The following is a 24,752-nucleotide window of genomic DNA, read 5'->3' on the forward strand; positions in this document are numbered from 1 at the left end:
ATGACTTCATCAATTACCTTTAGTACATTTTGTGACGCCCTATGAAATCATATGCCTCTCACAAAGTCCTGTGAGGGTTCCATGGTGTAATGGTTAACACTCCGGACTCTGAATCCACTTATCTGAGTTCAAGTCTCAGTAAAAACCTCTACTTGTTTATTTTCAATTACTTGGAAAGTCTATTTTGTATTGTGTGCCTCCCGATGAAATCATATACCCCTCCCAAATAGGCTTGAGGGTTTCATGGTGGAATGGTTATCTCCTCAGTTCAAGTCTCAGTTAAACCTGTACGACTTTATCAATTACCTTTAGTACATTTTATGACGCCCTATGAAATCATATGCCTCTCACAAAGTCCTGTGAGGGTTCCATGGTGTAATGGTTAGCACTCTGGACTCTGAATCCAGTGATCTGAGTTCAAGTCTCAGTAGAACCAGTACTTGCTTTTTTTCAATTACTTGGAAAGTGTATTTTGTATTGTGTGCCGCCCTATGAAATCATATACCCCTCTCAAATGTATTTGAGGTGGCAATGGTTTAATGGTTAGCACTCTCACTGCAGCAGTCTGAGTTCAGTGGAACCTTGACTCTTCTGTCATTTATTTGGAAGAGCGGTGCTTTTTGTAAATAACTGTGATACCATATGCCCCTTCAATGGTTGGTTTGAGGGGTCCATGGTGTAATGGTTAGCACACTGGGCTTTGAATCCACTGATCTGAGTTCGCGTCTTGGTGGGACCTGTAAAACCTTAGCAATAACTTGGAACATGGTTGAAAGTATTGCAGTTTCTCCCTTACCAAGGAAAGTCATATATATCAGTCACTTGGGGGAAAAAAAATAAAAAATCCTGCTTTCTGTGAAGCCCAATGTAATCATATGCCCCTCCCAAGCAGGCTTGAGGGTTTCATGGTGCAATGGTTATCTCCTGAGTTCAAGTCTCGGTAAAACCTGGACGACTTGATCAATTACCTTTAGTACATTTTGTGCCGCCCTATGAAATCAGATTCCTCTTACAAAGTCCTGCGAGGGTTCCATGGTGTAATGGTTAGCACTCTGGACTCTGAATCCAGTGATCTGAGTTCAAGTCTCAGTGGAACCTCTACTTGTTCATTTTTAATTACTTGGAAAGTGTATTTTGTCTTGTGTGCCTCCCGATGAAATCATATACCCCTCCCAAATGTATTTTTCGGTGTCAATGGTTTAATGGTTAGCACTCTCACTCCAGCAGTCTGAGTTCAGTTGAACCTCGACTCTTCTGTCATTTATTTGGAAGAGCGGTGCTTTTTGTAAATACCTGTGATACCATATGCCCCTTCCATTGTTGTTGTGAGGGTTCCATGGTGTAATGGTTAGCACACTGGGCTTTGAATCCAGTGATCTGAGTTCGAGTCTCGGTGTGACCTGTAAAACTTTAGCAATTACTTTGGACATGGTTGAAAGTATTGCAGTTTCTCCCCTGCCCAATGAAGTCATTTTTATCAGTCACTTGAAGAAAAAAAAAATCTGCTTTGTGAAAACCCCAATGAAATCATATACCCCTCCCAAATAGGCTTGAGGGTTTCATGGTGCAATGGTTATCTCCTGAGTTCAAGTCTCAGTTAAACCTGTACGACTTTATCAATTACCTTTAGTACATTTTGTGACGCCCTATGAAATCAAATGCCTCTCACAAATTCGTGTGAGGGTTCCATGGTGTAATGGTTAGCACACTGGGCTTTGAATCCAGTGATCTGAGTTCGAGTCTCAGTGGGACCTGTAAAACTTCACCAATTACTTTGGACATGGTTGAAAGTATTGCAGTTTCTCCCCTGCCCAATGAAGTAATTTTTATCAGTCACTTGGAAAAAAAAAATTCTGCTTTGTGAAAACCCCAATGAAATCATATGCCCCTCCCAAATAGGCTTGAGGGTTTCATGGTGGAATGGTTATCTCCTGAGTTCAAGTCTCAGTTAAACCTGTACGACTTTATCAATTACCTTTAGTACATTTTGTGACGCCCTATGAAATCATATGCCTCTTACAAAGTCCTGTGAGGGTTCCATGGTGTAATGGTTAGCACTCTGGACTCTGAATCCAGTTATCTGAGTTCAAGTCTCAGTGGAACCAGTACTTGTTTTTTTCAATTACTTGGAAAGTTTATTTTGTATTTTGTGCCGCCCTATGAAATCATATACCCCTCCCAAATGAATTTTTCGGTGTCAATGGTTTAATGGTTAGCACTCTCACTCCAGCAGTCTGAGTTCAGTTGAACCTCGACTCTTCTGTCATTTATTTGGAAGAGCGGTGGTTTTTGTAAATCCCTGTGATACCATATGCCCCTTCCATTGTTGTTGTGAGGGTTCCATGGTGTAATGGTTAGCACACTGGGCTTTGAATCCAGTGATCTGAGTTCGAGTCTCGGTGGGACCTGTGAAACTTTAGCAATTACTTTGGACATGGTTGAAAGTATTGCAGTTTCTACCCTGCCCAATGAAGTCATTTTTATCAGTCACTTGGGGGAAAAAAAACAAATCTGCTTTGTGAAAACCCCAATGAAATCATACGCCCCTCCCAAATAGGCTTGAGAGTTTCATGGTCGAATGGTTATCTCCTGAGTTCAAGTCTCAGTTCAACCTGTTCGACTTTATCAATTACCTTTAGTACATTTTGTGACGACCTATGAAATCATATGCCTCTCACAAAGTCCTGTGAGGGTTCCATGGTGTAATGGTTAGCACTCTGGACTCTGAATCCAGTGATCTGAGTTCAAGTCTCAGTGGAACCTCTACTTGTTTATTTTCAATTACTTGGAAAGTGTATTTTGTATTGTGTGCCTCCCGATGAAATCATATACCCCTCCCAAATGTATTTGAGGTGGCAATGGTTTCATGATTAGCACTCTCACACCAGCAGTCTGAGTTCAGTGGAACCTCGACTCTTCTGTCATTTATTTGGAAGTGCGGTGCTTTTTGTAAATACCTGTGATACCATATGCCCCTTCCATTGTTGTTGTGAGGGTTCCATGGTGTAATGGTTAGCACACTGGGCTTTGAATCCAGTGATCTGAGTTCGAGTCTCGGTGGGACCTGTGAAACTTTAGCAATTACTTTGGACATGGTTGAAAGTATTGCAGTTTCTCCCCTGCCCAATGAAGTCATTTTTATCAGTCACTTGAAAAAAAAAATCTGCTTTGTGAAAACCCCAATGAAATCATATGCCCCTCCCAAATAGGCTTGAGGGTTTCATGGTGGAATGGTTATCTCCTGAGTTCAAGTCTCAGTTAAACCTGTACGACTTTATCAATTACCTTTAGTACATTTTGTGACGCCCTATGAAATCATATGCCTCTCACAAAGTCCTGTGAGGGTTCCATGGTGTAATGGTTAGCACTCTGGACTCTGAATCTAGTGATCTGAGTTCAAGTCTCAGTGGAAGCAGGACTTGTTTTTTTCAATTACTTGGAAAGTTTATTTTGTATTGTGTGCCGCCCTATGAAATCATATAACCCTCCCAAATGTATTTTTCGATGTCAATGTTTTAATGGTTAGCACTCTGACTCCAGCAGTCTGAGTTCAGTGGAACCTCTCCTCTTCTGTCATTTATTTCGAAGAGCGGTGCTTTGTGTAAATCAATTTGATACCATATGCCCCTTCTATTGCTGGTGTGAGGGTCCCATGGTGTAATGGTTAGCACACTGGGCTTTGAATCCAGTGATCTGAGTTCGAGTCTCGGTGGGACCTGTAAAACTTCAGCATTTACTTCGGACATGGTTGAAAGTGTTGCAGTTTCTACCCTGACCAATGAAGTCACTTTTATCAGTCACTTGAAGAAAAAAAATATTCTGCTTTGTGTCAACCCCAATGAAATCATATGCCCCTCCCAAATAGGCTTGAGAGTTTCATGGTCGAATGGTTATCTCCTGAGTTCAAGTCTCAGTTCAACCTGTACGACTTTATCAATTACCTTTAGTACATTTTGTGACGCCCTATGAAATCATGTGCCTCTCACAAAGTCCTGTGAGGGTTCCATGGTGTAATGGTTAACACTCCGGACTCTGAATCCACTTATCTGAGTTCAAGTCTCAGTAAAAACCTCTACTTGTTTATTTTCAATTACTTGGAAAGTCTATTTTGTATTGTGTGCCTCCCTATGAAATCATATACCCCTCCCAAATAGGCTTGAGGGTTTCATGGTGGAATGGTTATCTCCTCAGTTCAAGTCTCAGTTAAACCTGTACGACTTTATCAATTACCTTTAGTACATTTTATGAAGCCCTATGAAATCATATGCCTCTCACAAAGTCCTGTGAGGGTTCCATGGTGTAATGGTTAGCACTCTGGACTCTGAATCCAGTGATCTGAGTTCAAGTCTCAGTCGAACCAGTACTTGCTTTTTTTCAATTACTTGGAAAGTGTGTTTTGTATTGTGTGCCGCCCTATGAAATCATATACCCCTCTCAAATGTATTTGAGGTGGCAATGGTTTAATGGTTAGCACTCTCACTGCAGCAGTCTGAGTTCAGTGGAACCTTGACTCTTCTGTCATTTATTTGGAAGAGCGGTGCTTTTTGTAAATAACTGTGATACCATATGCCCCTTCAATGGTTGATTTGAGGGGTCCATGGTGTAATGGTTAGCACACTGGGCTTTGAATCCACTGATCTGAGTTCGCGTCTTGGTGGGACCTGTAAAACTTTAGCAATAACTTGGAACATGGTTGAAAGTATTGCAGTTTCTCCCTTACCCAAGAAAGTCATATATATCAGTCACTTGGGGGAAAAAAAATAAAAAATCCTGCTTTCTGTGAAGCCCAATGTAATCATATGCCCCTCCCAAGCAGGCTTGAGGGTTTCATGGTGCAATGGTTATCTCCTGAGTTCAAGTCTCTGTAAAACCTGGACGACTTGATCAATTACCTTTAGTACATTTTGTGCCGCCCTATGAAATCAGATTCCTCTTACAAAGTCCTGTGAGGGTTCCATGGTGTAATGGTTAGCACTCTGGACTCTGAATCCAGTGATCTGAGTTCAAGTCTCAGTGGAACCTCTACTTGTTCGTTTTCAATTATTTGGAAAGTGTATTTTGTCTTGTGTGCCTCCCGATGAAATCATATACCCCTCCCAAATGTATTTTTCGATGTCAATGGTTTAATGGTTAGCACTCTCACTCCAGCAGTCTGAGTTCAGTTGAACCTCGACTCTTCTGTCATTTATTTGGAAGAGCGGTGCTTTTTGTAAATACCTGTGATACCATATGCCCCTTCCATTGTTGTTGTGAGGGTTCCATGATGTAATGGTTAGCACACTGGGCTTTGAATCCAGTGATCTGAGTTCGAGTCTCGGTGTGACCTGTAAAACTTTAGCAATTACTTTGGACATGGTTGAAAGTATTGCAGTTTCTCCCCTGCCCAATGAAGTCATTTTTATCAGTCACTTGAAGAAAAAAAAAATCTGCTTTGTGAAAACCCCAATGAAATCATATGCCCCTCCCAAATAGGCTGGAGGGTTTCATGGTGCAATGGTTATCTCCTGAGTTCAAGTCTCAGTTAAACCTGTACGACTTTATCAATTACCTTTAGTACATTTTGTGACGCCCTATGAAATCAAATGCCTCGCACAAATTCGTGTGAGGGTTCCATGGTGTAATGGTTAGCACACTGGGCTTTGAATCCAGTGATCTGAGTTCGAGTCTCGGTGGGACCTGTAAAACTTCACCAATTACTTTGGACATGGTTGAAAGTATTGCAGTTTCTCCCCTGCCCAATGAAGTAATTTTATCAGTCACTTGGAAAAAAAAAATTCTGCTTTGTGAAAACCCCAATGAAATCATATGCCCCTCCCAAATAGGCTTGAGGGATCCATGGTGTAATGGTTAGCACTCTGGACTCTGAATCTAGTGATCTGAGTTCAAGTCTCAGTGGAAGCAGGACTTGTTTTTTTCAATTACTTGGAAAGTTTATTTTGTATTGTGTGCCGCCCTATGAAATCATATAACCCTCCCAAATGTATTTTTCGATGTCAATGTTTTAATGGTTAGCACTCTGACTCCAGCAGTCTGAGTTCAGTGGAACCTCTCCTCTTCTGTCATTTATTTCGAAGAGCGGTGCTTTTTGTAAATCAATTTGATACCATATGCCCCTTCTATTGTTGGTGTGAGGGTCCCATACTGTAATGGTTAGCACACTGGGCTTTGAGTCCAGTGATCTGAGTTCAAGTCTCGGTGGGACCTGTAAAACTTCAGCGATTACTTCGGACATGGTTGAAAGTGTTCCAGTTTCTACCCTGCCCAATGAAGTTGTTTTTATCAGTCACTTGAAGAAAAAAAATATTCTGCTTTGTGTCAACCCCAATGAAATCATATGCCCCTCCCAAATTGGCTTGAGGGTTTCATGGTGGAATGGTTATCTCCTCAGTTCAAGTCTTAGTTAAACCTGTACGACTTTATCAATTACCTTTAGTACATTTTATGACGCCCTATGAAATCAAATGCCTCTCACGACGTTATGTGAGGGTTCCATGGTGTAATGGTTAGCACTCTGGGCTCTGAATCCAATGATCTGAGTTCAAGTCTCAGTGGAACCAGTACTTGCTTTTTTCAATTACTTGGAAAGTGTATTTTGTATTGTGTTCCGCCCTATGAAATCATATACCCCTCTCAAATGTATTTGAGGTGGCAATGGTTTAATGGTTAGCACTCTCACTGCAGCAGTCTGAGTTCATTGGAACCTCTCCTCTTCTGTCATTTATTTGGAAGAGCGGTGCATTTTGTAAATCCATGTGATACACTATGCCCCTTCCATTGTTGGTGTGAGGGTTCCATGGTGTAATGGTTAGCACACTGGGCTTTGAATCCAGTGATCTGAGTTCGAGTCTCGGTGGGACCTGTAAAACTCTAGCAATAACTTGGAACATGGTTGAAAGTATTGCAGTTTCTCCCTTGCCCAATAAAGTCATTTATATCAGTCACTTGAAAAAAAAAAAATCCTGCTTTGTGTGAAGCCCAATGTAATCATATGCCCCTCCCAAACAGGCGAGAGGGTTTCATGGTGGAATGGTTATCTCCTGAGTTCAAGTCTCGGTAAAACCTGGACGACTTGATCAATTACCTTTAGTACATTTTGTGCCGCCCTATGAAATTAGATGCCTCTTACAAAAACCTGGGAGGGTTCCATGGTGTAATGGTTAGCACTCTGGACTCTGAATCCAGTGATCTGAGTTCAAGTCTCAGTGGAACCAGTACTTGCTTTTTTTCAATTACTTGGAAAGTGTATTTTGTATTGTGTGCCGCCCTATGAAATCATATACCCCTCTCAAATGTATTTGATGTGGCAATGGTTTAATGGTGATTACTCTCACTGCAGCAGTCTGAGTTCAGTGGAACCTTGACTCTTCTGTCATTTATTTGGAAGAGCGGTGCTTTTTGTAAATACCTGTGATACCAAATGCCAACTTCCATTGTTGGTGTGAGGGTTCCATGGTGTAATGGTTAGCACACTGGGCTTTGAATCCAGTGATCTGAGTTCGAGTCTCGGTGGGACCTGTAAAGCTTTAGCAATTACTTTGGACTTGGTTGAAAGTATTGCAGTTTCTCCCCTACCCAATGAAGTCATTTTTATCAGTCACTTGAAAAAAAAAAAATCTGCTTTGTGAAAACCCCAATGAAATCATATGCCCCTCCCAAATAGGCTTGAGGGATCCATGGTGTAATGGTTAGCACTCTGGACTCTGAATCCAGTGATCTGAGTTCAAGTCTCAGTGGAAGCAGGACTTGTTTTTTTCAATGACTTGGAAAGTTTATTTTGTATTGTGTGCCGCCCTATGAAATCATATACCCCTCCCAAATGTATTTTTCGGTGTCAATGGTTTAATGGTTAGCACACTGGGCTTTGAATCCAGTGATCTGAGTTCGAGTCTCACTGGGACCTGTAAACATTCAGCTATTACTTGGGACATGGTTGAAAGTGTTGCAGTTTCTACCCTGCCCAATGAAGTCATTTTTATCAGTCACTTGAAGAAAAGAAAATTCTGCTTTGTGTCAACCCCAATGAAATCATATGCCCCTCCCAAATAGGCTTGAGGGTTTCATGGTTGAATGGTTATCTCCTGAGTTCAAGTCTCAGTTCAACCTGGACAACTTTATCAATTACCTTTAGTACATTTTGTGAAGCCCTATGAAATCATATGCCTCTCACAAAGTCCTGTGAGGGATCCATGGTGTAATGGTTAGCACTCTGGACTCTGAATCCAGTGATCTGAGTTCAAGTTTCAGTGGAACCTCTACTTGTTTATTTTCAAATACTTGGAAAGTGTATTTTGTATTGTGTGCCTCCCGATGAAATCATATACCCCTCCCAAATGTATTTGAGGTGGCAATGGTTTAATGATTAGCACTCTCACTCCAGCAGTCTGAGTTCAGTGGAACCTCTCCTCTTCTGTCATTTATTTCGAAGAGCGGTGCTTTTTGTAAATCCATATGATACCATATGCCCCTTCCATTGTTGGTGTGAGGGTCCCATGGTGTAATGGTAAGCACACTGGGCTTTGAATCCAGTGATCTGAGTTCGAGTCTCGGTGTGACCTGTAAAACTTTAGCAATGACTTTGGACATGGTTGAAAGTATTGCAGTTTCTCCCCTGCCCAATGAAGTCATTTTTATCAGTCACTTGAAGAAAAAAAAAATCTGCTTTGTGAAAACCCCAATGAAATCATATGCCCCTCCCAAATAGGCTTGAGGGTTTCATGGTGCAATGGTTATCTCCTGAGTTCAAGTCTCAGTTAAACCTGTACGACTTTATCAATTACCTTTAGTACATTTTGTGACGCCCTATGAAATCATATGCCTCTTACAAAGTCCTGTGAGGGTTCCATGGTATAATGGTTAGCACTCTGGACTCTGAAACCAGTGATCTGAGTTCAAGTCTCAGTGGAACCAGTGCTTGTTTTTTTCAATTACTTGGAAAGTTTATTTTGTATTGTGTGCCGCCCTATGAAATCATATACCCCTCCCAAATGAATTTTTCGGTGTCAATGGTTTAATGGTTAGCACTCTCACTCCAGCAGTCTGAGTTCAGTTGAACCTCGACTCTTCTGTCATTTATTTGGAAGAGCGGTGCTTTTTGTAAATCCCTGTGATACCATATGCCCCTTCCATTGTTGTTGTGAGGGTTCCATGGTGTAATGGTTAGCACACTGGGCTTTGAATCCAGTGATCTGAGGTAGAGTCTCGGTGGGACCTGTGAAACTTTAGCAATTACTTTGGACATGGTTGAAAGTATTGCAGTTTCTACCCTGCCCAATGAAGTCATTTTTATCAGTCACTTGAAAAAAAACAAATCTGCTTTGTGAAAACCCCAATGAAATCATACGCCCCTCCCAAATAGGCTTGAGGGTTTCATGGTGGAATGGTTATCTCCTGAGTTCAAGTCTCAGTTCAACTTGTACGACTTTATCAATTACCTTTAGTACATTTTGTGAAGCCCTATGAAATAATATGCCTCTCACAAAGTCCTGTGAGGGATCCATGGTGTAATGGTTAGCACTCTGGACTCTGAATCCAGTGATCTGAGTTCAAGTCTCAGTGGAACCTCTACTTGTTTATTTTCAATTACTTGGAAAGTGTATTTTGTATTGTGTGCCTCCCGATGAAATCATATACCCCTCCCAAATGTATTTTTCAGTGTCAATGGTTTAATGGTTAGCACACTGGGCTTTGAATCCAGTGATCTGAGTTCGAGTCTCGCTGGGACCTGTAAACCTTCAGCTATTACTTGGGACATGGTTGAAAGTGTTGCAGTTTCTACCCTGCCCAATGAAGTCATTTTTATCAGTCACTTGAAGAAAAAAAAATTCTGCTTTGTGTCAACCCCAATGAAATCATATGCCCCTCCCAAATAGGCTTGAGGGTTTCATGGTTGAATGGTTATCTCCTGAGTTCAAGTCTCAGTTCAACCTGGACGACTTTATCAATTACCTTTAGTACATTTTGTGAAGCCCTATGAAATCATATGCCTCTCACAAAGTCCTGTGAGGGATCCATGGTGTAATGGTTAGCACTCTGGACTCTGAATCCAGTGATCTGAGTTCAAGTTTCAGTGGATGCAGGACTTATTTTTTTCAATTACTTGGAAAGTTTATTTTGTATTGTGTGCCGCCCTATGAAATCATATACCCCTCCCAAATGTATTTTTCGGTGTCAATGGTTTAATGGTTAGCACTCTGACTCCCGCAGTCTGAGTTCAGTGGAACCTCGACTCTTCTGTCATTTATTTGGAAGAGCGGTGCTTTTTGTAAATCCCTGTGATACCATATGCCCCTTCCATTGTTGGTGTGAGGGTTCCATGGTGTAATGGTTAGCACACTGGGCTTTGAATCCAGTGATCTGAGTTCGAGTCTCGGTGGGACCTGTAAAACTTCAGCAATTACTTCGGACATGGTTGAAAGTGTTGCAGTTTCTACCCTGCCCAATGAAGTCATTTTTATCAGTCACTTGAAGAAAAAAAATATTCTGCTTTGTGAAAACCCCAATGAAATCATATGCCCCTCCCAAATAGGCTTGAGGGTTTCATGGTGCAATGGTTATCTCCTGAGTTCAAGTCTCAGTTCAACCTGTACGACTTTGTCAATTACCTTTAGTACATTTTGTGACGCCCTATGAAATCATATGCCTCTCACAAAGTCCTGTGAGGGTTCCATGGTGTAATGGTTAGCACTCTGGACTCTGAATCCAGTGATCTGAGTTCAAGTCTCAGTGGAACCTTTACTTGTTCATTTTCAATTACTTGGAAAGTGTATTTTGTATTGTGTGCCGCCCTATGAAATCATATACCCCTCCCAAATGTATTTGAGGTGGCAATGGTTTCATGATTAGCACTCTCACACCAGCAGTCTGAGTTCAGTGGAACTTCGACTCTTCTGTCATTTATTTGGAAGAGCGGTGCTTTTTGTAAATAACTGTGATACCATATGCCCCTTCAACGGTTGGTTTGAGGGGTCCATGGTGTAATGGTTAGCCCACTGGGCTTTGAATCCACTAATCTGAGTTCGCGTCTTGGTGGGGCCTGTAAAACTTTAGCAATAACTTGGAACATGGTTGAAAGTATTGCAGTTTCTCCTTTACCCAAGAAAGTCATATATATCAGTCACTTGGGGGAAAAAAAATAAAAAATCCTGCTTTCTGTGAAGCCCAATGTAATCATATGCCCCTCCCAAGCAGGCTTGAGGGTTTCATGGTGCAATGGTTATCTCCTGAGTTCAAGTCTCGGTAAAACCTGGACGACTTGATCAATTACCTTTAGTACATTTTGTGCCGCCCTATGAAATCAGATTCCTCTTACAAAGTCCTGTGAGGGTTCCATGGTGTAATGGTTAGCACTCTGGACTCTGAATCCAGTGATCTGAGTTCAAGTCTCAGTGGAACCTCTACTTGTTCGTTTTCAATTACTTGTAAAGTTTATTTTGTCTTGTGTGCCTCCCGATGAAATCATATACCCCTCCCAAATGTATTTTTCGGTGTCAATGGTTTAATGGTTAGCACTCTGACTCCAGCAGTCTGAGTTCAGTGGAACCTCTCCTCTTCTGTCATTTATTTCGAAGAGCGGTGCATTTTGTAAATCAATTTGATACCATATGCCCCTTCTATTGTTGGTGTGAGGGTCCCATGCTGTAATGGTTAGCACACTGGGCTTTGAGTCCAGTGATCTGAGTTCAAGTCTCGGTGGGACCTGTAAAACTCCAGCGATTACTTCGGACATGGTTGAAAGTGTTCCAGTTTCTACCCTGCCCAATGAAGTTGTTTTTATCAGTCACTTGAAGAAAAAAAATATTCTGCTTTGTGTCAACCCCAATGAAATCATATGCCCCTCCCAAATTGGCTTGAGGGTTTCATGGTGGAATGGTTATCTCCTCAGTTCAAGTCTTAGTTAAACCTGTACGACTTTATCAATTACCTTTAGTACATTTTATGACGCCCTATGAAATCATATGCCTCTCACGACGTTATGTGAGGGTTCCATGGTGTAATGGTTAGCACTCTCGGCTCTGAATCCAATGATCTGAGTTCAAGTCTCAGTGGAACCAGTACTTGCTTTATTCAATTACTTGGAAAGTGTATTGTGTTCCGCCCTATGAAATCATATACCCCTCTCAAATGTATTTGAGGTGGCAATGGTTTAATGGTTAGCACTCTCACTGCAGCAGTCTGAGTTCATTGGAACCTCTCCTCCTTCTGTCATTTATTTGGAAGAGCGGTGCATTTTGTAAATCCATGTGATACACTATGCCCCTTCCATTGTTGGTGTGAGGGTTCCATGGTGTAATGGTTAGCACACTGGGCTTTGAATCCAGTGATCTGAGTTCGAGTCTCGGTGGGACCTGTAAAACTTTAGCAATTACTTTGGACTTGGTTGAAAGTATTGCAGTTTCTCCCCTACCCAATGAAGTCATTTTTATCAGTCACTTGAAAAAAAAAAAATCTGCTTTGTGAAAACCCCAATGAAATCATATGCCCCTCCCAAATAGGCTTGAGGGATCCATGGTGTAATGGTTAGCACTCTGGACTCTGAATCCAGTGATCTGAGTTCAAGTCTCAGTGGAAGCAGGACTTGTTTTTTTCAATGACTTGGAAAGTTTATTTTGTATTGTGTGCCGCCCTATGAAATCATATACCCCTCCCAAATGTATTTTTCAGTGTCAATGGTTTAATGGTTAGCACACTGGGCTTTGAATCCAGTGATCTGAGTTCGAGTCTCGCTGGGACCTGTAAACCTTCAGCTATTACTTGGGACATGGTTGAAAGTGTTGCAGTTTCTACCCTGCCCAATGAAGTCATTTTTATCAGTCACTTGAAGAAAAAAAAATTCTGCTTTGTGTCAACCCCAATGAAATCATATGCCCCTCCCAAATAGGCTTGAGGGTTTCATGGTTGAATGGTTATCTCCTGAGTTCAAGTCTCAGTTCAACCTGGACGACTTTATCAATTACCTTTAGTACATTTTGTGAAGCCCTATGAAATCATATGCCTCTCACAAAGTCCTGTGAGGGATCCATGGTGTAATGGTTAGCACTCTGGACTCTGAATCCAGTGATCTGAGTTCAAGTTTCAGTGGATGCAGGACTTATTTTTTTCAATTACTTGGAAAGTTTATTTTGTATTGTGTGCCGCCCTATGAAATCATATACCCCTCCCAAATGTATTTTTCGGTGACAATTGTTTAATGGTTAGCACTCTGACTCCAGCAGTCTGAGTTCAGTGGAACCTCGACTCTTCTGTCATTTATTTGGAAGAGCGGTGCTTTTTGTAAATCCCTGTGATACCATATGCCCCTTCCATTGTTGGTGTGAGGGTTCCATGGTGTAATGGTTAGCACACTGGGCTTTGAATCCAGTGATCTGAGTTCGAGTCTCGGTGGGACCTTTAAAACGTCAGCAATTACTTCGGACATGGTTGAAAGTGTTGCAGTTTCTACCCTGCCCAATGAAGTCATTTTTATCAGTCACTTGAAGAAAAAAAATATTCTGCTTTGTGAAAACCCCAATGAAATCATATGCCCCTCCCAAATAGGCTTGAGGGTTTCATGGTGCAATGGTTATCTCCTGAGTTCAAGTCTCAGTTCAACCTGTACGACTTTGTCAATTACCTTTAGTACATTTTGTGACGCCCTATGAAATCATATGCCTCTCACAAAGTCCTGTGAGGGTTCCATGGTGTAATGGTTAGCACACTGGACTCTGAATCCAGTGATCTGAGTTCAAGTTTCAGTGGAACCTCTACTTGTTTATTTTCAAATACTTGGAAAGTGTATTTTGTATTGTGTGCCTCCCGATGAAATCATATACCCCTCCCAAATGTATTTGAGGTGGCAATGGTTTAATGATTAGCACTCTCACTCCAGCAGTCTGAGTTCAGTGGAACCTCTCCTCTTCTGTCATTTATTTCGAAGAGCGGTGCTTTTTGTAAATCCATATGATACCATATGCCCCTTCCATTGTTGGTGTGAGGGTCCCGTGGTGTATTGGTTAGCACACTGGGCTTTGAATCTAGTGATCTGAGTTCGAGTCTCGGTGGGACCTGTAAAACTTCAGCAATTTATTTGGACATGGTTGAAAGTATTGCAGTTTCTCCCCTGCCCAATGAAGTCATTTTTATCAGTCACTTGAAAAAAAAAAATTCTGCTTTGTGAAAACCCCAATGAAATCATATGACCCTCCCAAAGAGGCTTGTGGGTTTCATGGTGGAATGGTTATCTCCTGAGTTCAAGTCTCAGTTAAACCTGTACGACTTTATCAATTACCTTTAGTACATTTTGTGACGCCCTATGAAATCATATGCCTCTCACAAAGTCCTGTGAGGGTTCCATGGTGTAATGGTTAGCACTCTGGACTCTGAATCCAGTGATCTGAGTTCAAGTCTCAGTGGAACCAGTGCTTGTTTTTTTCAATTACTTGGAAAGTTTATTTTGTATTGTGTGCCTCCCGATGAAATCATATACCCCTCCCAAATGTATTTGAGGTGTCAATGGTTTAATGGTTAGCACTCTGACTCCAGCAGTCTGAGTTCAGTGGAACCTCTCCTCTTCTGTCATTTATTTCGAAGAGCGGTGCTTTTTGTAAATCAATTTGAAACCATATGCCCCTTCTATTGTTGGTGTGAGGGTCCCATGGTGTAATGGTTAGCACACTGGGCTTTGAATCCAGTGATCTGAGTTGGAGTTTCGCTGGGACCTGTAAAACTTCAGCTATTACTTGGGACATGGTTGAAAGTGTTGCAGTTTCTACCCTACCCAATGAAGTCACTTGAAGAAAAAAACATTCTGCTTTGTGTCAACCCCAATGAAATCATATGCACATCCCAAATAGGCTTGAGGGTTTCATGGTGGAATGGTTATCTCCTGAGTTCAAGTCTCAGTTCAACCTGTACGACTTTATCAATTACCTTTAGTACATTTTGTGAAGCCCTATGAAATCATATGCCTCTCACAAAGTCCTGTGAGGGATCCATGGTGTAATGGTTAGCACCCTGGACTCTGAATCCAGTGATCTGCGTTCAAGTCTCAGTGGAACCTCTACTTGTTTATTTTCAATTACTTGGAAAGTGTATTTTGTATTGTGTTCCTCCCGATGAAATCATATACCCCTCCCAAATGTATTTGACGTGGCAATGGTTTAATGATTAGCACTCTCACACCAGCAGTCTGAGTTCAGTGGAACCTCGACTCTTCTGTCATTTATTTGGAAGTGCGGTGCTTTTTGTAAATACCTGTGATACCATATGCCCCTTCCATTGTTGGTGTGAGGGTGTAATGGTTAGTACACTGGGCTTTGAATCCAGTGATCTGAGTTCGAGTCTCGGTGGGACATGTAAAACTTTAGCAATTACTTTGGACATGGTTGAAAGTATTGCATTTTCTCCCCTGCCCAATGAAGTCATTTTTATCAGTCACTTGAAAAAAAAAAATTCTGCTTTGTGAAAACCCCAATGAAATCATATGCCCCTCCCAAATAGGCTTGAGGGTTTCATGGTGGAATGGTTATCTCCTGAGTTCAAGTCTCAGTTAAACCTGTATGACTTTATCAATTACCATTCATACATTTTGTGACGCCCTATGAAATCATATTCCTCTCACAAAGTCCTGCGAGGGTTCCATGGTATAATGGTTAGCACTCTGGACTCTGAATCCAGTGATCTGAGTTCAAGTCTCAGTGGAACCAGTACTTGTTTTTTTCAATTACTTGGAAAGTTTATTTTGTATTGTGTGCCTCCCGATGAAATCATATACCCCTCCCAAATCGGCTTGAGGGTTTCATGGTGGAATGGTTATCTCCTCAGTTCAAGTCTCAGTTAAACCTTTACGACTTTATCAATTAATGGTTCAATGGTTTAATGGTTAGCACTCTGACTCCCGCAGTCTGAGTTCAGTGGAACCTCGACTCTTCTGTCATTTATTTGGAAGAGCGGTGCTTTTTGTAAATCAATTTGAAACCATATGCCCCTTCTATTGTTGGTGTGAGGGTCCCATGGTGTAATGGTTAGCACACTGGGCTTTGAATCCAGTGATCTGAGTTGGAGTTTCGCTGGGACCTGTAAAACTTCAGCTATTACTTGGGACATGGTTGAAAGTGTTGCAGTTTCTACCCTGCCCAATGAAGTCACTTGAAGAAAAAAAAAGTCTGCTTTGTGTCAACCCCAATGAAATCATATGCCCATCCCAAATAGGCTTGAGGGTTTCATGGTGGAATGGTTATCTCCTGAGTTCAAGTCTCAGTTCAACCTGTACGACTTTATCAATTACCTTTAGTACATTTTGTGAAGCCCTATGAAATCATATGCCTCTCACAAAGCCCTGTGGGGGATCCATGGTGTAATGGTTAGCACCCTGGACTCTGAATCCAGTGATTTGAGTTAAAGTCTCAGTGGAACCTCTACTTGTTTATTTTCAATTACTTGGAAAGTGTATTTTGTATTGTGTTCCTCCCGATGAAATCATCTACCCCTCCCAAATGTATTTGAGGTGGCAATGGTTTAATGATTAGCACTCTCACACCAGCAGTCTGAGTTCAGTGGAACCTCGACTCTTCTGTCATTTATTTGGAAGTGCGGTGCTTTTTGTAAATACCTGTGATACCATATGCCCCTTCCATTGTTGGTGTGAGGGTTCCATGGTGTAATGGTTAGCATACTGGGCTTTGAATCCAGTGATCTGAGTTCAAGTCTCAGTGGAACCAGTACTTGCTTTTTTTCAATTACTTGGAAAGTGTATTTTGTATTGTGTGCCGCCCTATGAAATCATATACCCCTCTCAAATGTATTTGAGGTGGCAATGGTTTCATGGTTAGCACTCTCACTCCAGCAGTCTGAGTTCAGTGGAACCTTGACTCTTCTGTCATTTATTTGGAAGAGCGGTGCTTTTTGTAAATAACTGTGATACCATATGCCCCTTCAATGGTTGGTTTGAGGGGTCCATGGTGTAATGGTTAGCACACTGGGCTTTGAATCCACTGATCTGAGTTCGCGTGTTGGTGGGACCTGTAAAACTTTAGCAATAACTTGGAACATGGTTGAAAGTATTGCAGTTTCTCCCTTACCCAAGAAAGTCATATATATCAGTCACTTGGGGGAAAAAAAAATAAAATCCTGCTTTTTGTGAAGCCCAATGTAATCATATGCCCCTCCCAAGCAGGCTTGAAGGTTTCATGGTGCAATGGTTATCTCCTGAGTTCAAGTCTCGGTAAAACCTGGACGACTTGATCAATTACCTTTCGTACATTTTGTGCCGCCCTATGAAATCAGATTCCTCTTACAAAGTCCTGTTAGGGTTCCATGGTGTAATGGTTAGCACTCTGGACTCTGAATCCAGTGATCTGAGTTCGAGTCTCGGTGGGACCTGTAAAACTTTAGCAATTACTTTGGACATGGTTGAAAGTATTGCAGTTTCTCCCCTGCCCAATGAAGTCATTTTTATCAGTCACTTGAAAAAAAAAATTCTGCTCTGTGAAAACCCCAATGAAATCATATGCCCCTCCCAAATAGGCTTGAGGGTTTCATGGTGGAATGGTTATCTCCTGAGTTCAAGTCTCGGTAAAACCTGGACGACTTGATCAATTACCTTTCGTACATTTTGTGCCGCCCTATGAAATCAGATTCCTCTTACAAAGTCCTGTGAGGGTTCCATGGTGTAATGGTTAGCACTCTGGAATCTGAATCCAGTGATCTGAGTTCGAGTCTCGGTGGGACCTGTAAAACCTTAGCAATTACTTTGGACATGGTTGAAAGTATTGCAGTTTCTCCCCTGCCCAATGAAGTCATTGTTATAAGTCACTTGAAGAAAAAACAAATTCTGCTTTGTGTCAATCCCAATGAAATCATATGACCCTCCCAAATAGGCTTGAGGGTTTCATGGTGGAATGGTTATCTCCTGAGTTCAAGTCTCAGTTAAACCTGTACGACTTTATCAATTACCTTTAGTACATTTTGTGACGCCCTATGAAATCATATGCCTCTCACAAAGTCCTGTGAGGGTTCCATGGTGTAATGGTTAGCACTCTGGACTCTGAATCCAGTGATCTGAGTTCAAGTCTCAGTGGAACCAGTGCTTGTTTTTTTCAATTACTTGGAAAGTTTATTTTGTATTGTGTGCCTCCCGATGAAATCATATACCCCTCCCAAATGTATTTGAGGTGTCAATGGTTTAATGGTTAGCACTCTGACTCCAGCAGTCTGAGTTCAGTGGAACCTCTCCTCTTCTGTCATTTATTTCGAAGAGCGGTGCTTTTTGTAAATCAATTTGAAACCATATGCCCCTTCTATTGTTGGTGTGAGGGTCCCATGGTGTAATGGTTAGCACACTGGGCTTTGAATCCAGTGATCTGAGTTGGAGTTTCGCTGGGACCTGTAAAACTTCAGCTATTACTTGGGACATGGTTGAAAGTGTTGCAGTTTCTACCCTGCCCAATGAAGTCACTTGAAGAAAAAAAAATTCTGCTTTGTGTCAACCCCAATGAAATCATATGCCCCTCCCAAATAGGCTTGAGGGTTTCATGGTGGAATGGTTATCTCCTGAGTTCAAGTCTCAGTTCAACCTGTACGACTTTATCAATTACCTTTAGTACATTTTGTGAAGCCCTATGAAATCATATGCCTCTCACAAAGTCCTGTGAGGGATCCATGGTGTAATGGTTAGCACCCTGGACTCTGAATCCAGTGATCTGAGTTCAAGTCTCAGTGGAACCTCTACTTGTTTATTTTCAATTACTTGGAAAGTGTATTTTGTATTGTGTTCCTCCCGATGAAATCATATACCCCTCCCAAATGTATTTGACGTGGCAATGGTTTAATGATTAGCACTCTCACACCAGCAGTCAGAGTTCAGTGGAACCTCGACTCTTCTGTCATTTATTTGGAAGTGCGGTGCTTTTTGTAAATACCTGTGATACCATATGCCCATTCCATTGTTGGTGTGAGGGTGTAATGGTTAGCACACTGGGCTTTGAATCCAGTGATCTGAGTTCGTGTCTCGGTGGGACCTGTAAAACTTTAGCAATTACTTTGGACATGGTTGAAAGTATTGCATTTTCTCCCCTGCCCAATGAAGTCATTTTTATCAGTCACTTGAAAAAAAAAATTCTGCTTTGTGAAAACCCCAATGAAATCATATGACCCTCCCAAATAGGCTTGTGGGTTTCATGGTGGAATGGTTATCTCCTGAGTTCAAGTCTCAGTTAAACCTGTACGACTTTATCAATTCCCTTTAGTACATTTTGTGACGCCCTATGAAATCATATGCCTCTCACAAAGTCCTGTGAGGGTTCCATGGTGTAATGGTTAGCACTCTGGACTCTGAATCCAGTGATCTGAGTTCAAGTCTCAGTGGAACCAGTGCTTGTTTTTTTCAATTACTTGGAAAGTTTATTTTGTATTGTGTGCCTCCCGATGAAATCATATACCCCTCCCAAATGTATTTAACGTGGCAATGGTTTAATGATTAGCACTCTCACACCAGCAGTCAGAGTTCAGTGGAACCTCGACTCTTCTGTCATTTATTTGGAAGTGCGGTGCTTTTTGTAAATACCTGTGATACCATATGCCCCTTCCATTGCTGGTGTGAGGGTTCCATGGTGTAATGGTTAGCACACTGGGCTTTGAATCCAGTGATCTGAGTTCGAGTCTCGGTGGGACCTTTAAAACTTCAGCAATTACTTCGGACATGGTTGAAAGTGTTGCAGTTTCTACCCTACCCAATGAAGTAATTTTTATCAGTCACTTGAAGAACAAAAATATTCTGCTTTGTGTCAACCCCAATGAAATCATATGCCCCTCCCAAATAGGTTTGAGAGTTTCATGGTCGAATGGTTATCTCCTGAGTTCAAGTCTCAGTTCAACCTGTACGACTTTATCAATTACCATTCGTACATTTTGTGACGCCCTATGAAATCATATGCCTCTCACAAAGTCCTGCGAGGGTTCCATGGTGTAATGGTTAGCACTCTGGACTCTGAATCCAGTGATCTGAGTTCAAGTCTCAGTGGAACCTCTACTTGTTTATTTTCAATTACTTGGAAAGTGTATTTTGTATTGTGTGCCTCCCGATGAAATCATATACCCCTCCCAAATGTATTTGAGGTGGCAATGGTTTAATGATTAGCACTCTCACTCCAGCAGTCTGAGTTCAGTGGAACCTCGACTCTTCTGTCATTTATTTGGAAGTGCGGTGCTTTTTGTAAATACCTGTGATACCATATGCCCCTTCCATTGTTGGTGTGAGGGTGTAATGGTTAGCACACTGGGCTTTGAATCCAGTGATCTGAGTTCGTGTCTCGGTGGGACCTGTAAAACTTTAGCAATTACTTTGGACATGGTTGAAAGTATTGCATTTTCTCCCCTGCCCAATGAAGTCATTTTTATCAGTCACTTGAAAAAAAAAAATTCTGCTTTGTGAAAACCCCAATGAAATCATATGCCCCTCCCAAATAGGCTTGAGGGTTTCATGGTGGAATGGTTATCTCCTGAGTTCAAGTCTCAGTTAAACCTGTACGACTTTATCAATTACCATTCGTACATTTTGTGACGCCCTATGAAATCATATTTCTCTCACGAAGTCCTGCGAGGGTTCCATGGTGTAATGGTTAGCACTCTGAACTCTGAATCCAGTGATCTGAGTTCAAGTCTCAGTGGAACCAGTACTTGTTTTTTTCAATTACTTGGAAAGTTTATTTTGTATTGTGTGCCTCCCGATGAAATCATATACCCCTCCCAAATCGGCTTGAGGGTTTCATGGTGGAATGGTTATCTCCTCAGTTCAAGTCTCAGTTAAACCTGTACGACTTTATCAATTACCTTTAGTACATTTTATGACGCCCTATGAAATCATATGCCTCTCACAAAGTCCTGTGAGGGTTCCATGGTGTAATGGTTAGCACTCTGGACTCTGAATCCAGTGATCTGAGTTCAAGTCTCAGTGGAACCAGTGCTTGTTTTTTTCAATTACTTGGAAAGTTTATTTTGTATTGTGTGCCTCCCGATGAAATCATATACCTCTCCCAAATGTATTTGAGGTGTCAATGGTTTAATGGTTAGCACTCTGACTCCAGCAGTCTGAGTTCAGTGGAACCTCTCCTCTTCTGTCATTTATTTCGAAGAGCGGTACTTTTTGTGAATCAATTTGAAACCATATGCCCCTTCTATTGTTGGTGTGAGGGTCCCATGGTGTAATGGTTAGCACACTGGGCTTTGAATCCAGTGATCTGAGTTGGAGTTTCGCTGGGACCTGTAAAACTTCAGCTATTACTTGGGACATGGTTGAAAGTGTTGCAGTTTCTACCCAGCCCAATGAAGTCACTTGAAGAAAAAAAAATTCTGCTTTGTGTCAACCCCAATGAAATCATATGCACATCCCAAATAGGCTTGAGGGTTTCATGGTGGAATGGTTATCTCCTGAGTTCAAGTCTCAGTTCAACCTGTACGACTTTATCAATTACCTTTAGTACATTTTGTGAAGCCCTATGAAATCATATGCCTCTCACAAAGTCCTGCAAGGGATCCATGGTGTAATGGTTAGCACCCTGGACTCTGAATCCAGTGATCTGAGTTCAAGTCTCAGTGGAACCTCTACTTGTTTATTTTCAATTACTTGGAAAGTTTATTTTGTATTGTGTTCCTCCCGATGAAATCATATACCCCTCCCAAATGTATTTGAGGTGGCAATGGTTTAATGATTAGCACTCTCACACCAGCAGTCTGAGTTCAGTGGAACCTCGACTCTTCTGTCATTTATTTGGAAGTGCGGTGCTTTTTGTAAATACCTGTGATACCATATGCCCCTTCCATGGTTGGTGTGAGGGTTCCATGGTGTAATGGTTAGCACGCTGGGCTTTGAATCCACTGATCTGAGTTCGAGTCTCGGTGGGACCTTTAAAACTTCAGCAATTACTTCAGACATGGTTGAAAGTGTTGCAGTTTCTACCCTACCCAATGAAATAATTTTTATCAGTCACTTGAAGAAAAAAAATATTCTGCTTTGTGTCAACCCCAATGAAATCATATGCCCCTCCCAAATAGGCTTGAGAGTTTCATGGTCGAATGGTTATCTCCTCAGTTCAAGTCTCAGTTCAACCTGTACGACTTTATCAATTACCTTTAGTACATTTTGTGACGCCCTATGAAATCATATGCCTCTCACAAAATCTTGCGAGGGTTCCATGGTGTAATGGTTAGCACTCTGGACTCTGAATCCAGTGATCTGAGTTCAAGTCTCAGTGGAACCTCTACTTGTTTATTTTCAATTACTTGGAAAGTGTATTTTGTATTGTGTGCCTCCCGATTAAATCATATACCCCTCCCAAATGTATTTGAGGTGGCAATGGTTTAATGATTAGCACTCTCACTCCAGCAGTCTGAGTTCAGTGGAACCTCGACTCTTCTGTCATTTATTTGGAAGTGCGGTGCTTTTTGTAAATACCTTTGATACCATATGCCCCTTCCATTGTTGGTGTGAGGGTGTAATGGTTAGCACACTGGGCTTTGAATCCAGTGATCTGAGTTCGAGTCTCGGTGGGACCTGTAAAACTTTAGCAATTACTTTGGACGTGGTTGAAAGTATTGCAGTTTCTCCCCTGCCCAATGAAGTCATTTTCATCAGTCACTTGAAAAAAAAAAATTCTGCTTTGTGAAAACCCCAATGAAATCATATGCCCCTCCCAAATAGGCTTGAGGGTTTCATGGTGGAATGGTTATCTCCTGAGTTCAAGTCTCAGTTAAACCTGTACGACTTTATCAATTACCTTTCGTACATTTTGTGACGCCCTATGAAATCATATTCCTCTCGCAAAGTCCTGTGAGGGTTCCATGGTGTAATGGTTAGCACTCTGGACTCTGAATCCAGTGATCTGAGTTCAAGTCTCAGTGGAACCAGTACTTGTTTTTTTCAATTACTTGGAAAGTTTATTTTGTATTGTGTGCCTCCCGATGAAATCATATACCCCTCCCAAATCGGCTTGAGGGTTTCATGGTGGAATGGTTATCTCCTCAGTTCAAGTTTCAGTTAAACCTGTACGACTTCATCAATTACCTTTAGTACATTTTATGACGCCCTATGAAATCATATGCCTCTCACAAAGTCCTGTGTGGGTTCCATGGTGTAATGGTTAGCACTCTGGACTCTGAATCCAGTGATCTGAGTTCAAGTCTCAGTGGAACCAGTACTTGCTTTTTTTCAATTACTTGGAAAGTGTATTTTGTATTGTGTGCCGCCCTATGAAATCATATACCCCTCTCAAATGTATTTGAGGTGGCAAAGGTTTCATGGTTAGCACTCTCACTCCAGCAGTCTGAGTTCAGTGGAACCTTGACTCTTCTGTCATTTATTTGGAAGAGCGGTGCTATTTGTAAATAACTGTGATACCATATGCCCCTTCAATGGTTGGTTTGAGGGGTCCATGGTGTAATGGTTAGCACACTGGGCTTTGAATCCACTGATCTGAGTTCGCGTGTTGGTGGGACCTGTAAAACTTTAGCAATAACTTGGAACATGGTTGAAAGTATTGCAGTTTCTCCCTTACCCAAGAAAGTCATATATATCAGTCACTTGGGGGAAAAAAAAAAAAAATCCTGCTTTCTGTGAAGCCCAATGTAATCATATGCCCCTCCCAAGCAGGCTTGAGGGTTTCATGGTGCAATGGTTATCTCCTGAGTTCAAGTCTCGGTAAAACCTGGACGACTTGATCAATTACCTTTCGTACATTTTGTGCCGCCCTATGAAATCAGATTCCTCTTACAAAGTCCTGTGAGGGTTCCATGGTGTAATGGTTAGCACTCTGGACTCTGAATCCAGTGATCTGAGTTCGAGTCTCGGTGGGACCTGTAAAACTTTAGCAATTACTTTGGACATGGTTGAAAGTATTGCAGTTTCTCCCCTGCCCAATGAAGTCATTGTTATAAGTCACTTGAAGAAAAAACAAATTCTGCTTTGTGTCAACCCCAATGAAATCATATGCCCCTCCCAAATAGGCTTGAGAGTTTCATGGTGGAATGGTTATCTCCTGAGTTCAAGTCTGGGTTAAACCTGTACGACTTTATCAATTACCTTTAGTACATTTTGTGAAGCCCTATGAAATCATATCCCTCTCACGAAGTTCTGTGAGGGTTCCATGGTGTAATGGTTAGCACTCTGGACTCTGAATCCAGTGATCTGAGTTCATGTCTCAGTGGAACCTTTACTTGTTCATTTTCAATTACTTGGAAAGTGTATTTTGTATTGTGTGCCTCCCGATGAAATCATATACCCCTCCCAAATGTATTTGAGGTGGCAATGGTTTAATGATTAGCACTCTCACTCCAGCAGTCTGAGTTCAGTGGAACCTCGACTCTTCTGTCATTTATTTGGAAGAGCGGTGCTTTTTGTAAATCCCTGTGATACCATATGCCCCTTCCATTGATGGTGTGACGGTTACATGGTGTAATGGTTAGCACACTGGGCTTTGAATCCAGTGATCTGAGTTCGAGTCTCGGTGGGACCTGTAAAACTTTAGCAATTACTTTGGACAAGGTTGAAAGTATTGCAGTTTCTCCACTGCCCAATGAAGTCATTTTTATCAGTCACTTGAAAAAAAAGAAATTCTGCTTTGTGAAAACCCCAATGAAATCATATGCCCCTCCCAAATAGGCTTGAGGGTTTCATGGTGGAATGGTTATCTCCTGAGTTCAAGTCTCAGTTAAACCTGTACGACTTTATCAATTACCTTTAGTACATTTTGTGACGCCCTATGAAATCATATGCCTCTCACAAAGTC

The 24,752-nt window shown here is 41.6% G+C and overlaps 1 protein-coding gene and 52 non-coding genes across 53 annotated transcripts in view; all 53 read left to right on the forward strand.

Moving 5' to 3' along the window:
* unc13a (unc-13 homolog A (C. elegans)) overlaps positions 1 to 24,752 on the forward strand; it is a 109,512-nt gene that overhangs the window by 58,824 nt on the left and 25,936 nt on the right.
* trnaq-cug (transfer RNA glutamine (anticodon CUG)) lies at positions 365 to 436 on the forward strand. Its single transcript has one exon. It is a non-coding gene; the product is annotated as a tRNA-Gln (tRNA).
* On the forward strand, positions 1,027 to 1,098 carry trnaq-cug (transfer RNA glutamine (anticodon CUG)). Its single transcript has one exon. It is a non-coding gene; the product is annotated as a tRNA-Gln (tRNA).
* trnaq-uug (transfer RNA glutamine (anticodon UUG)) lies at positions 1,331 to 1,402 on the forward strand. The gene has a single exon. It is a non-coding gene; the product is annotated as a tRNA-Gln (tRNA).
* Positions 1,683 to 1,754, forward strand: trnaq-uug (transfer RNA glutamine (anticodon UUG)). The gene has a single exon. It is a non-coding gene; the product is annotated as a tRNA-Gln (tRNA).
* Positions 2,034 to 2,105, forward strand: trnaq-cug (transfer RNA glutamine (anticodon CUG)). The gene has a single exon. It is a non-coding gene; the product is annotated as a tRNA-Gln (tRNA).
* On the forward strand, positions 2,337 to 2,408 carry trnaq-uug (transfer RNA glutamine (anticodon UUG)). The gene has a single exon. It is a non-coding gene; the product is annotated as a tRNA-Gln (tRNA).
* Positions 2,692 to 2,763, forward strand: trnaq-cug (transfer RNA glutamine (anticodon CUG)). The gene has a single exon. It is a non-coding gene; the product is annotated as a tRNA-Gln (tRNA).
* On the forward strand, positions 2,995 to 3,066 carry trnaq-uug (transfer RNA glutamine (anticodon UUG)). Its single transcript has one exon. It is a non-coding gene; the product is annotated as a tRNA-Gln (tRNA).
* Positions 3,344 to 3,415, forward strand: trnaq-cug (transfer RNA glutamine (anticodon CUG)). Its single transcript has one exon. It is a non-coding gene; the product is annotated as a tRNA-Gln (tRNA).
* On the forward strand, positions 3,647 to 3,718 carry trnaq-uug (transfer RNA glutamine (anticodon UUG)). The gene has a single exon. It is a non-coding gene; the product is annotated as a tRNA-Gln (tRNA).
* On the forward strand, positions 4,289 to 4,360 carry trnaq-cug (transfer RNA glutamine (anticodon CUG)). Its single transcript has one exon. It is a non-coding gene; the product is annotated as a tRNA-Gln (tRNA).
* trnaq-cug (transfer RNA glutamine (anticodon CUG)) lies at positions 4,951 to 5,022 on the forward strand. The gene has a single exon. It is a non-coding gene; the product is annotated as a tRNA-Gln (tRNA).
* Positions 5,607 to 5,678, forward strand: trnaq-uug (transfer RNA glutamine (anticodon UUG)). The gene has a single exon. It is a non-coding gene; the product is annotated as a tRNA-Gln (tRNA).
* On the forward strand, positions 5,823 to 5,901 carry trnaq-cug (transfer RNA glutamine (anticodon CUG)). Its single transcript has one exon. It is a non-coding gene; the product is annotated as a tRNA-Gln (tRNA).
* Positions 6,486 to 6,557, forward strand: trnaq-cug (transfer RNA glutamine (anticodon CUG)). Its single transcript has one exon. It is a non-coding gene; the product is annotated as a tRNA-Gln (tRNA).
* Positions 6,788 to 6,859, forward strand: trnaq-uug (transfer RNA glutamine (anticodon UUG)). The gene has a single exon. It is a non-coding gene; the product is annotated as a tRNA-Gln (tRNA).
* trnaq-cug (transfer RNA glutamine (anticodon CUG)) lies at positions 7,140 to 7,211 on the forward strand. The gene has a single exon. It is a non-coding gene; the product is annotated as a tRNA-Gln (tRNA).
* Positions 7,444 to 7,515, forward strand: trnaq-uug (transfer RNA glutamine (anticodon UUG)). The gene has a single exon. It is a non-coding gene; the product is annotated as a tRNA-Gln (tRNA).
* Positions 7,661 to 7,739, forward strand: trnaq-cug (transfer RNA glutamine (anticodon CUG)). The gene has a single exon. It is a non-coding gene; the product is annotated as a tRNA-Gln (tRNA).
* trnaq-cug (transfer RNA glutamine (anticodon CUG)) lies at positions 8,181 to 8,252 on the forward strand. The gene has a single exon. It is a non-coding gene; the product is annotated as a tRNA-Gln (tRNA).
* Positions 8,484 to 8,555, forward strand: trnaq-uug (transfer RNA glutamine (anticodon UUG)). Its single transcript has one exon. It is a non-coding gene; the product is annotated as a tRNA-Gln (tRNA).
* Positions 8,836 to 8,907, forward strand: trnaq-cug (transfer RNA glutamine (anticodon CUG)). Its single transcript has one exon. It is a non-coding gene; the product is annotated as a tRNA-Gln (tRNA).
* Positions 9,490 to 9,561, forward strand: trnaq-cug (transfer RNA glutamine (anticodon CUG)). Its single transcript has one exon. It is a non-coding gene; the product is annotated as a tRNA-Gln (tRNA).
* On the forward strand, positions 10,004 to 10,075 carry trnaq-cug (transfer RNA glutamine (anticodon CUG)). Its single transcript has one exon. It is a non-coding gene; the product is annotated as a tRNA-Gln (tRNA).
* Positions 10,307 to 10,378, forward strand: trnaq-uug (transfer RNA glutamine (anticodon UUG)). Its single transcript has one exon. It is a non-coding gene; the product is annotated as a tRNA-Gln (tRNA).
* On the forward strand, positions 10,660 to 10,731 carry trnaq-cug (transfer RNA glutamine (anticodon CUG)). Its single transcript has one exon. It is a non-coding gene; the product is annotated as a tRNA-Gln (tRNA).
* trnaq-cug (transfer RNA glutamine (anticodon CUG)) lies at positions 11,322 to 11,393 on the forward strand. The gene has a single exon. It is a non-coding gene; the product is annotated as a tRNA-Gln (tRNA).
* Positions 12,275 to 12,346, forward strand: trnaq-uug (transfer RNA glutamine (anticodon UUG)). The gene has a single exon. It is a non-coding gene; the product is annotated as a tRNA-Gln (tRNA).
* Positions 12,492 to 12,570, forward strand: trnaq-cug (transfer RNA glutamine (anticodon CUG)). The gene has a single exon. It is a non-coding gene; the product is annotated as a tRNA-Gln (tRNA).
* trnaq-cug (transfer RNA glutamine (anticodon CUG)) lies at positions 13,012 to 13,083 on the forward strand. The gene has a single exon. It is a non-coding gene; the product is annotated as a tRNA-Gln (tRNA).
* trnaq-uug (transfer RNA glutamine (anticodon UUG)) lies at positions 13,315 to 13,386 on the forward strand. Its single transcript has one exon. It is a non-coding gene; the product is annotated as a tRNA-Gln (tRNA).
* Positions 13,668 to 13,739, forward strand: trnaq-cug (transfer RNA glutamine (anticodon CUG)). The gene has a single exon. It is a non-coding gene; the product is annotated as a tRNA-Gln (tRNA).
* Positions 14,322 to 14,393, forward strand: trnaq-cug (transfer RNA glutamine (anticodon CUG)). The gene has a single exon. It is a non-coding gene; the product is annotated as a tRNA-Gln (tRNA).
* trnaq-cug (transfer RNA glutamine (anticodon CUG)) lies at positions 15,609 to 15,680 on the forward strand. Its single transcript has one exon. It is a non-coding gene; the product is annotated as a tRNA-Gln (tRNA).
* trnaq-uug (transfer RNA glutamine (anticodon UUG)) lies at positions 16,623 to 16,694 on the forward strand. Its single transcript has one exon. It is a non-coding gene; the product is annotated as a tRNA-Gln (tRNA).
* On the forward strand, positions 17,284 to 17,355 carry trnaq-cug (transfer RNA glutamine (anticodon CUG)). Its single transcript has one exon. It is a non-coding gene; the product is annotated as a tRNA-Gln (tRNA).
* trnaq-cug (transfer RNA glutamine (anticodon CUG)) lies at positions 17,634 to 17,705 on the forward strand. Its single transcript has one exon. It is a non-coding gene; the product is annotated as a tRNA-Gln (tRNA).
* On the forward strand, positions 17,987 to 18,058 carry trnaq-cug (transfer RNA glutamine (anticodon CUG)). The gene has a single exon. It is a non-coding gene; the product is annotated as a tRNA-Gln (tRNA).
* Positions 18,628 to 18,699, forward strand: trnaq-cug (transfer RNA glutamine (anticodon CUG)). Its single transcript has one exon. It is a non-coding gene; the product is annotated as a tRNA-Gln (tRNA).
* On the forward strand, positions 19,273 to 19,344 carry trnaq-cug (transfer RNA glutamine (anticodon CUG)). Its single transcript has one exon. It is a non-coding gene; the product is annotated as a tRNA-Gln (tRNA).
* Positions 19,575 to 19,646, forward strand: trnaq-uug (transfer RNA glutamine (anticodon UUG)). The gene has a single exon. It is a non-coding gene; the product is annotated as a tRNA-Gln (tRNA).
* On the forward strand, positions 19,928 to 19,999 carry trnaq-cug (transfer RNA glutamine (anticodon CUG)). Its single transcript has one exon. It is a non-coding gene; the product is annotated as a tRNA-Gln (tRNA).
* Positions 20,574 to 20,645, forward strand: trnaq-cug (transfer RNA glutamine (anticodon CUG)). The gene has a single exon. It is a non-coding gene; the product is annotated as a tRNA-Gln (tRNA).
* Positions 20,861 to 20,932, forward strand: trnaq-cug (transfer RNA glutamine (anticodon CUG)). The gene has a single exon. It is a non-coding gene; the product is annotated as a tRNA-Gln (tRNA).
* Positions 21,502 to 21,573, forward strand: trnaq-cug (transfer RNA glutamine (anticodon CUG)). Its single transcript has one exon. It is a non-coding gene; the product is annotated as a tRNA-Gln (tRNA).
* On the forward strand, positions 21,805 to 21,876 carry trnaq-uug (transfer RNA glutamine (anticodon UUG)). The gene has a single exon. It is a non-coding gene; the product is annotated as a tRNA-Gln (tRNA).
* On the forward strand, positions 22,158 to 22,229 carry trnaq-cug (transfer RNA glutamine (anticodon CUG)). Its single transcript has one exon. It is a non-coding gene; the product is annotated as a tRNA-Gln (tRNA).
* trnaq-cug (transfer RNA glutamine (anticodon CUG)) lies at positions 22,804 to 22,875 on the forward strand. The gene has a single exon. It is a non-coding gene; the product is annotated as a tRNA-Gln (tRNA).
* On the forward strand, positions 23,091 to 23,162 carry trnaq-cug (transfer RNA glutamine (anticodon CUG)). Its single transcript has one exon. It is a non-coding gene; the product is annotated as a tRNA-Gln (tRNA).
* On the forward strand, positions 23,752 to 23,823 carry trnaq-cug (transfer RNA glutamine (anticodon CUG)). The gene has a single exon. It is a non-coding gene; the product is annotated as a tRNA-Gln (tRNA).
* On the forward strand, positions 24,105 to 24,176 carry trnaq-cug (transfer RNA glutamine (anticodon CUG)). Its single transcript has one exon. It is a non-coding gene; the product is annotated as a tRNA-Gln (tRNA).
* trnaq-uug (transfer RNA glutamine (anticodon UUG)) lies at positions 24,408 to 24,479 on the forward strand. The gene has a single exon. It is a non-coding gene; the product is annotated as a tRNA-Gln (tRNA).

This window comes from Phycodurus eques, chromosome 8 (assembly GCF_024500275.1).
Source record: "Phycodurus eques isolate BA_2022a chromosome 8, UOR_Pequ_1.1, whole genome shotgun sequence".
Classification (NCBI taxonomy): Eukaryota; Metazoa; Chordata; class Actinopteri; order Syngnathiformes; family Syngnathidae; genus Phycodurus; species Phycodurus eques.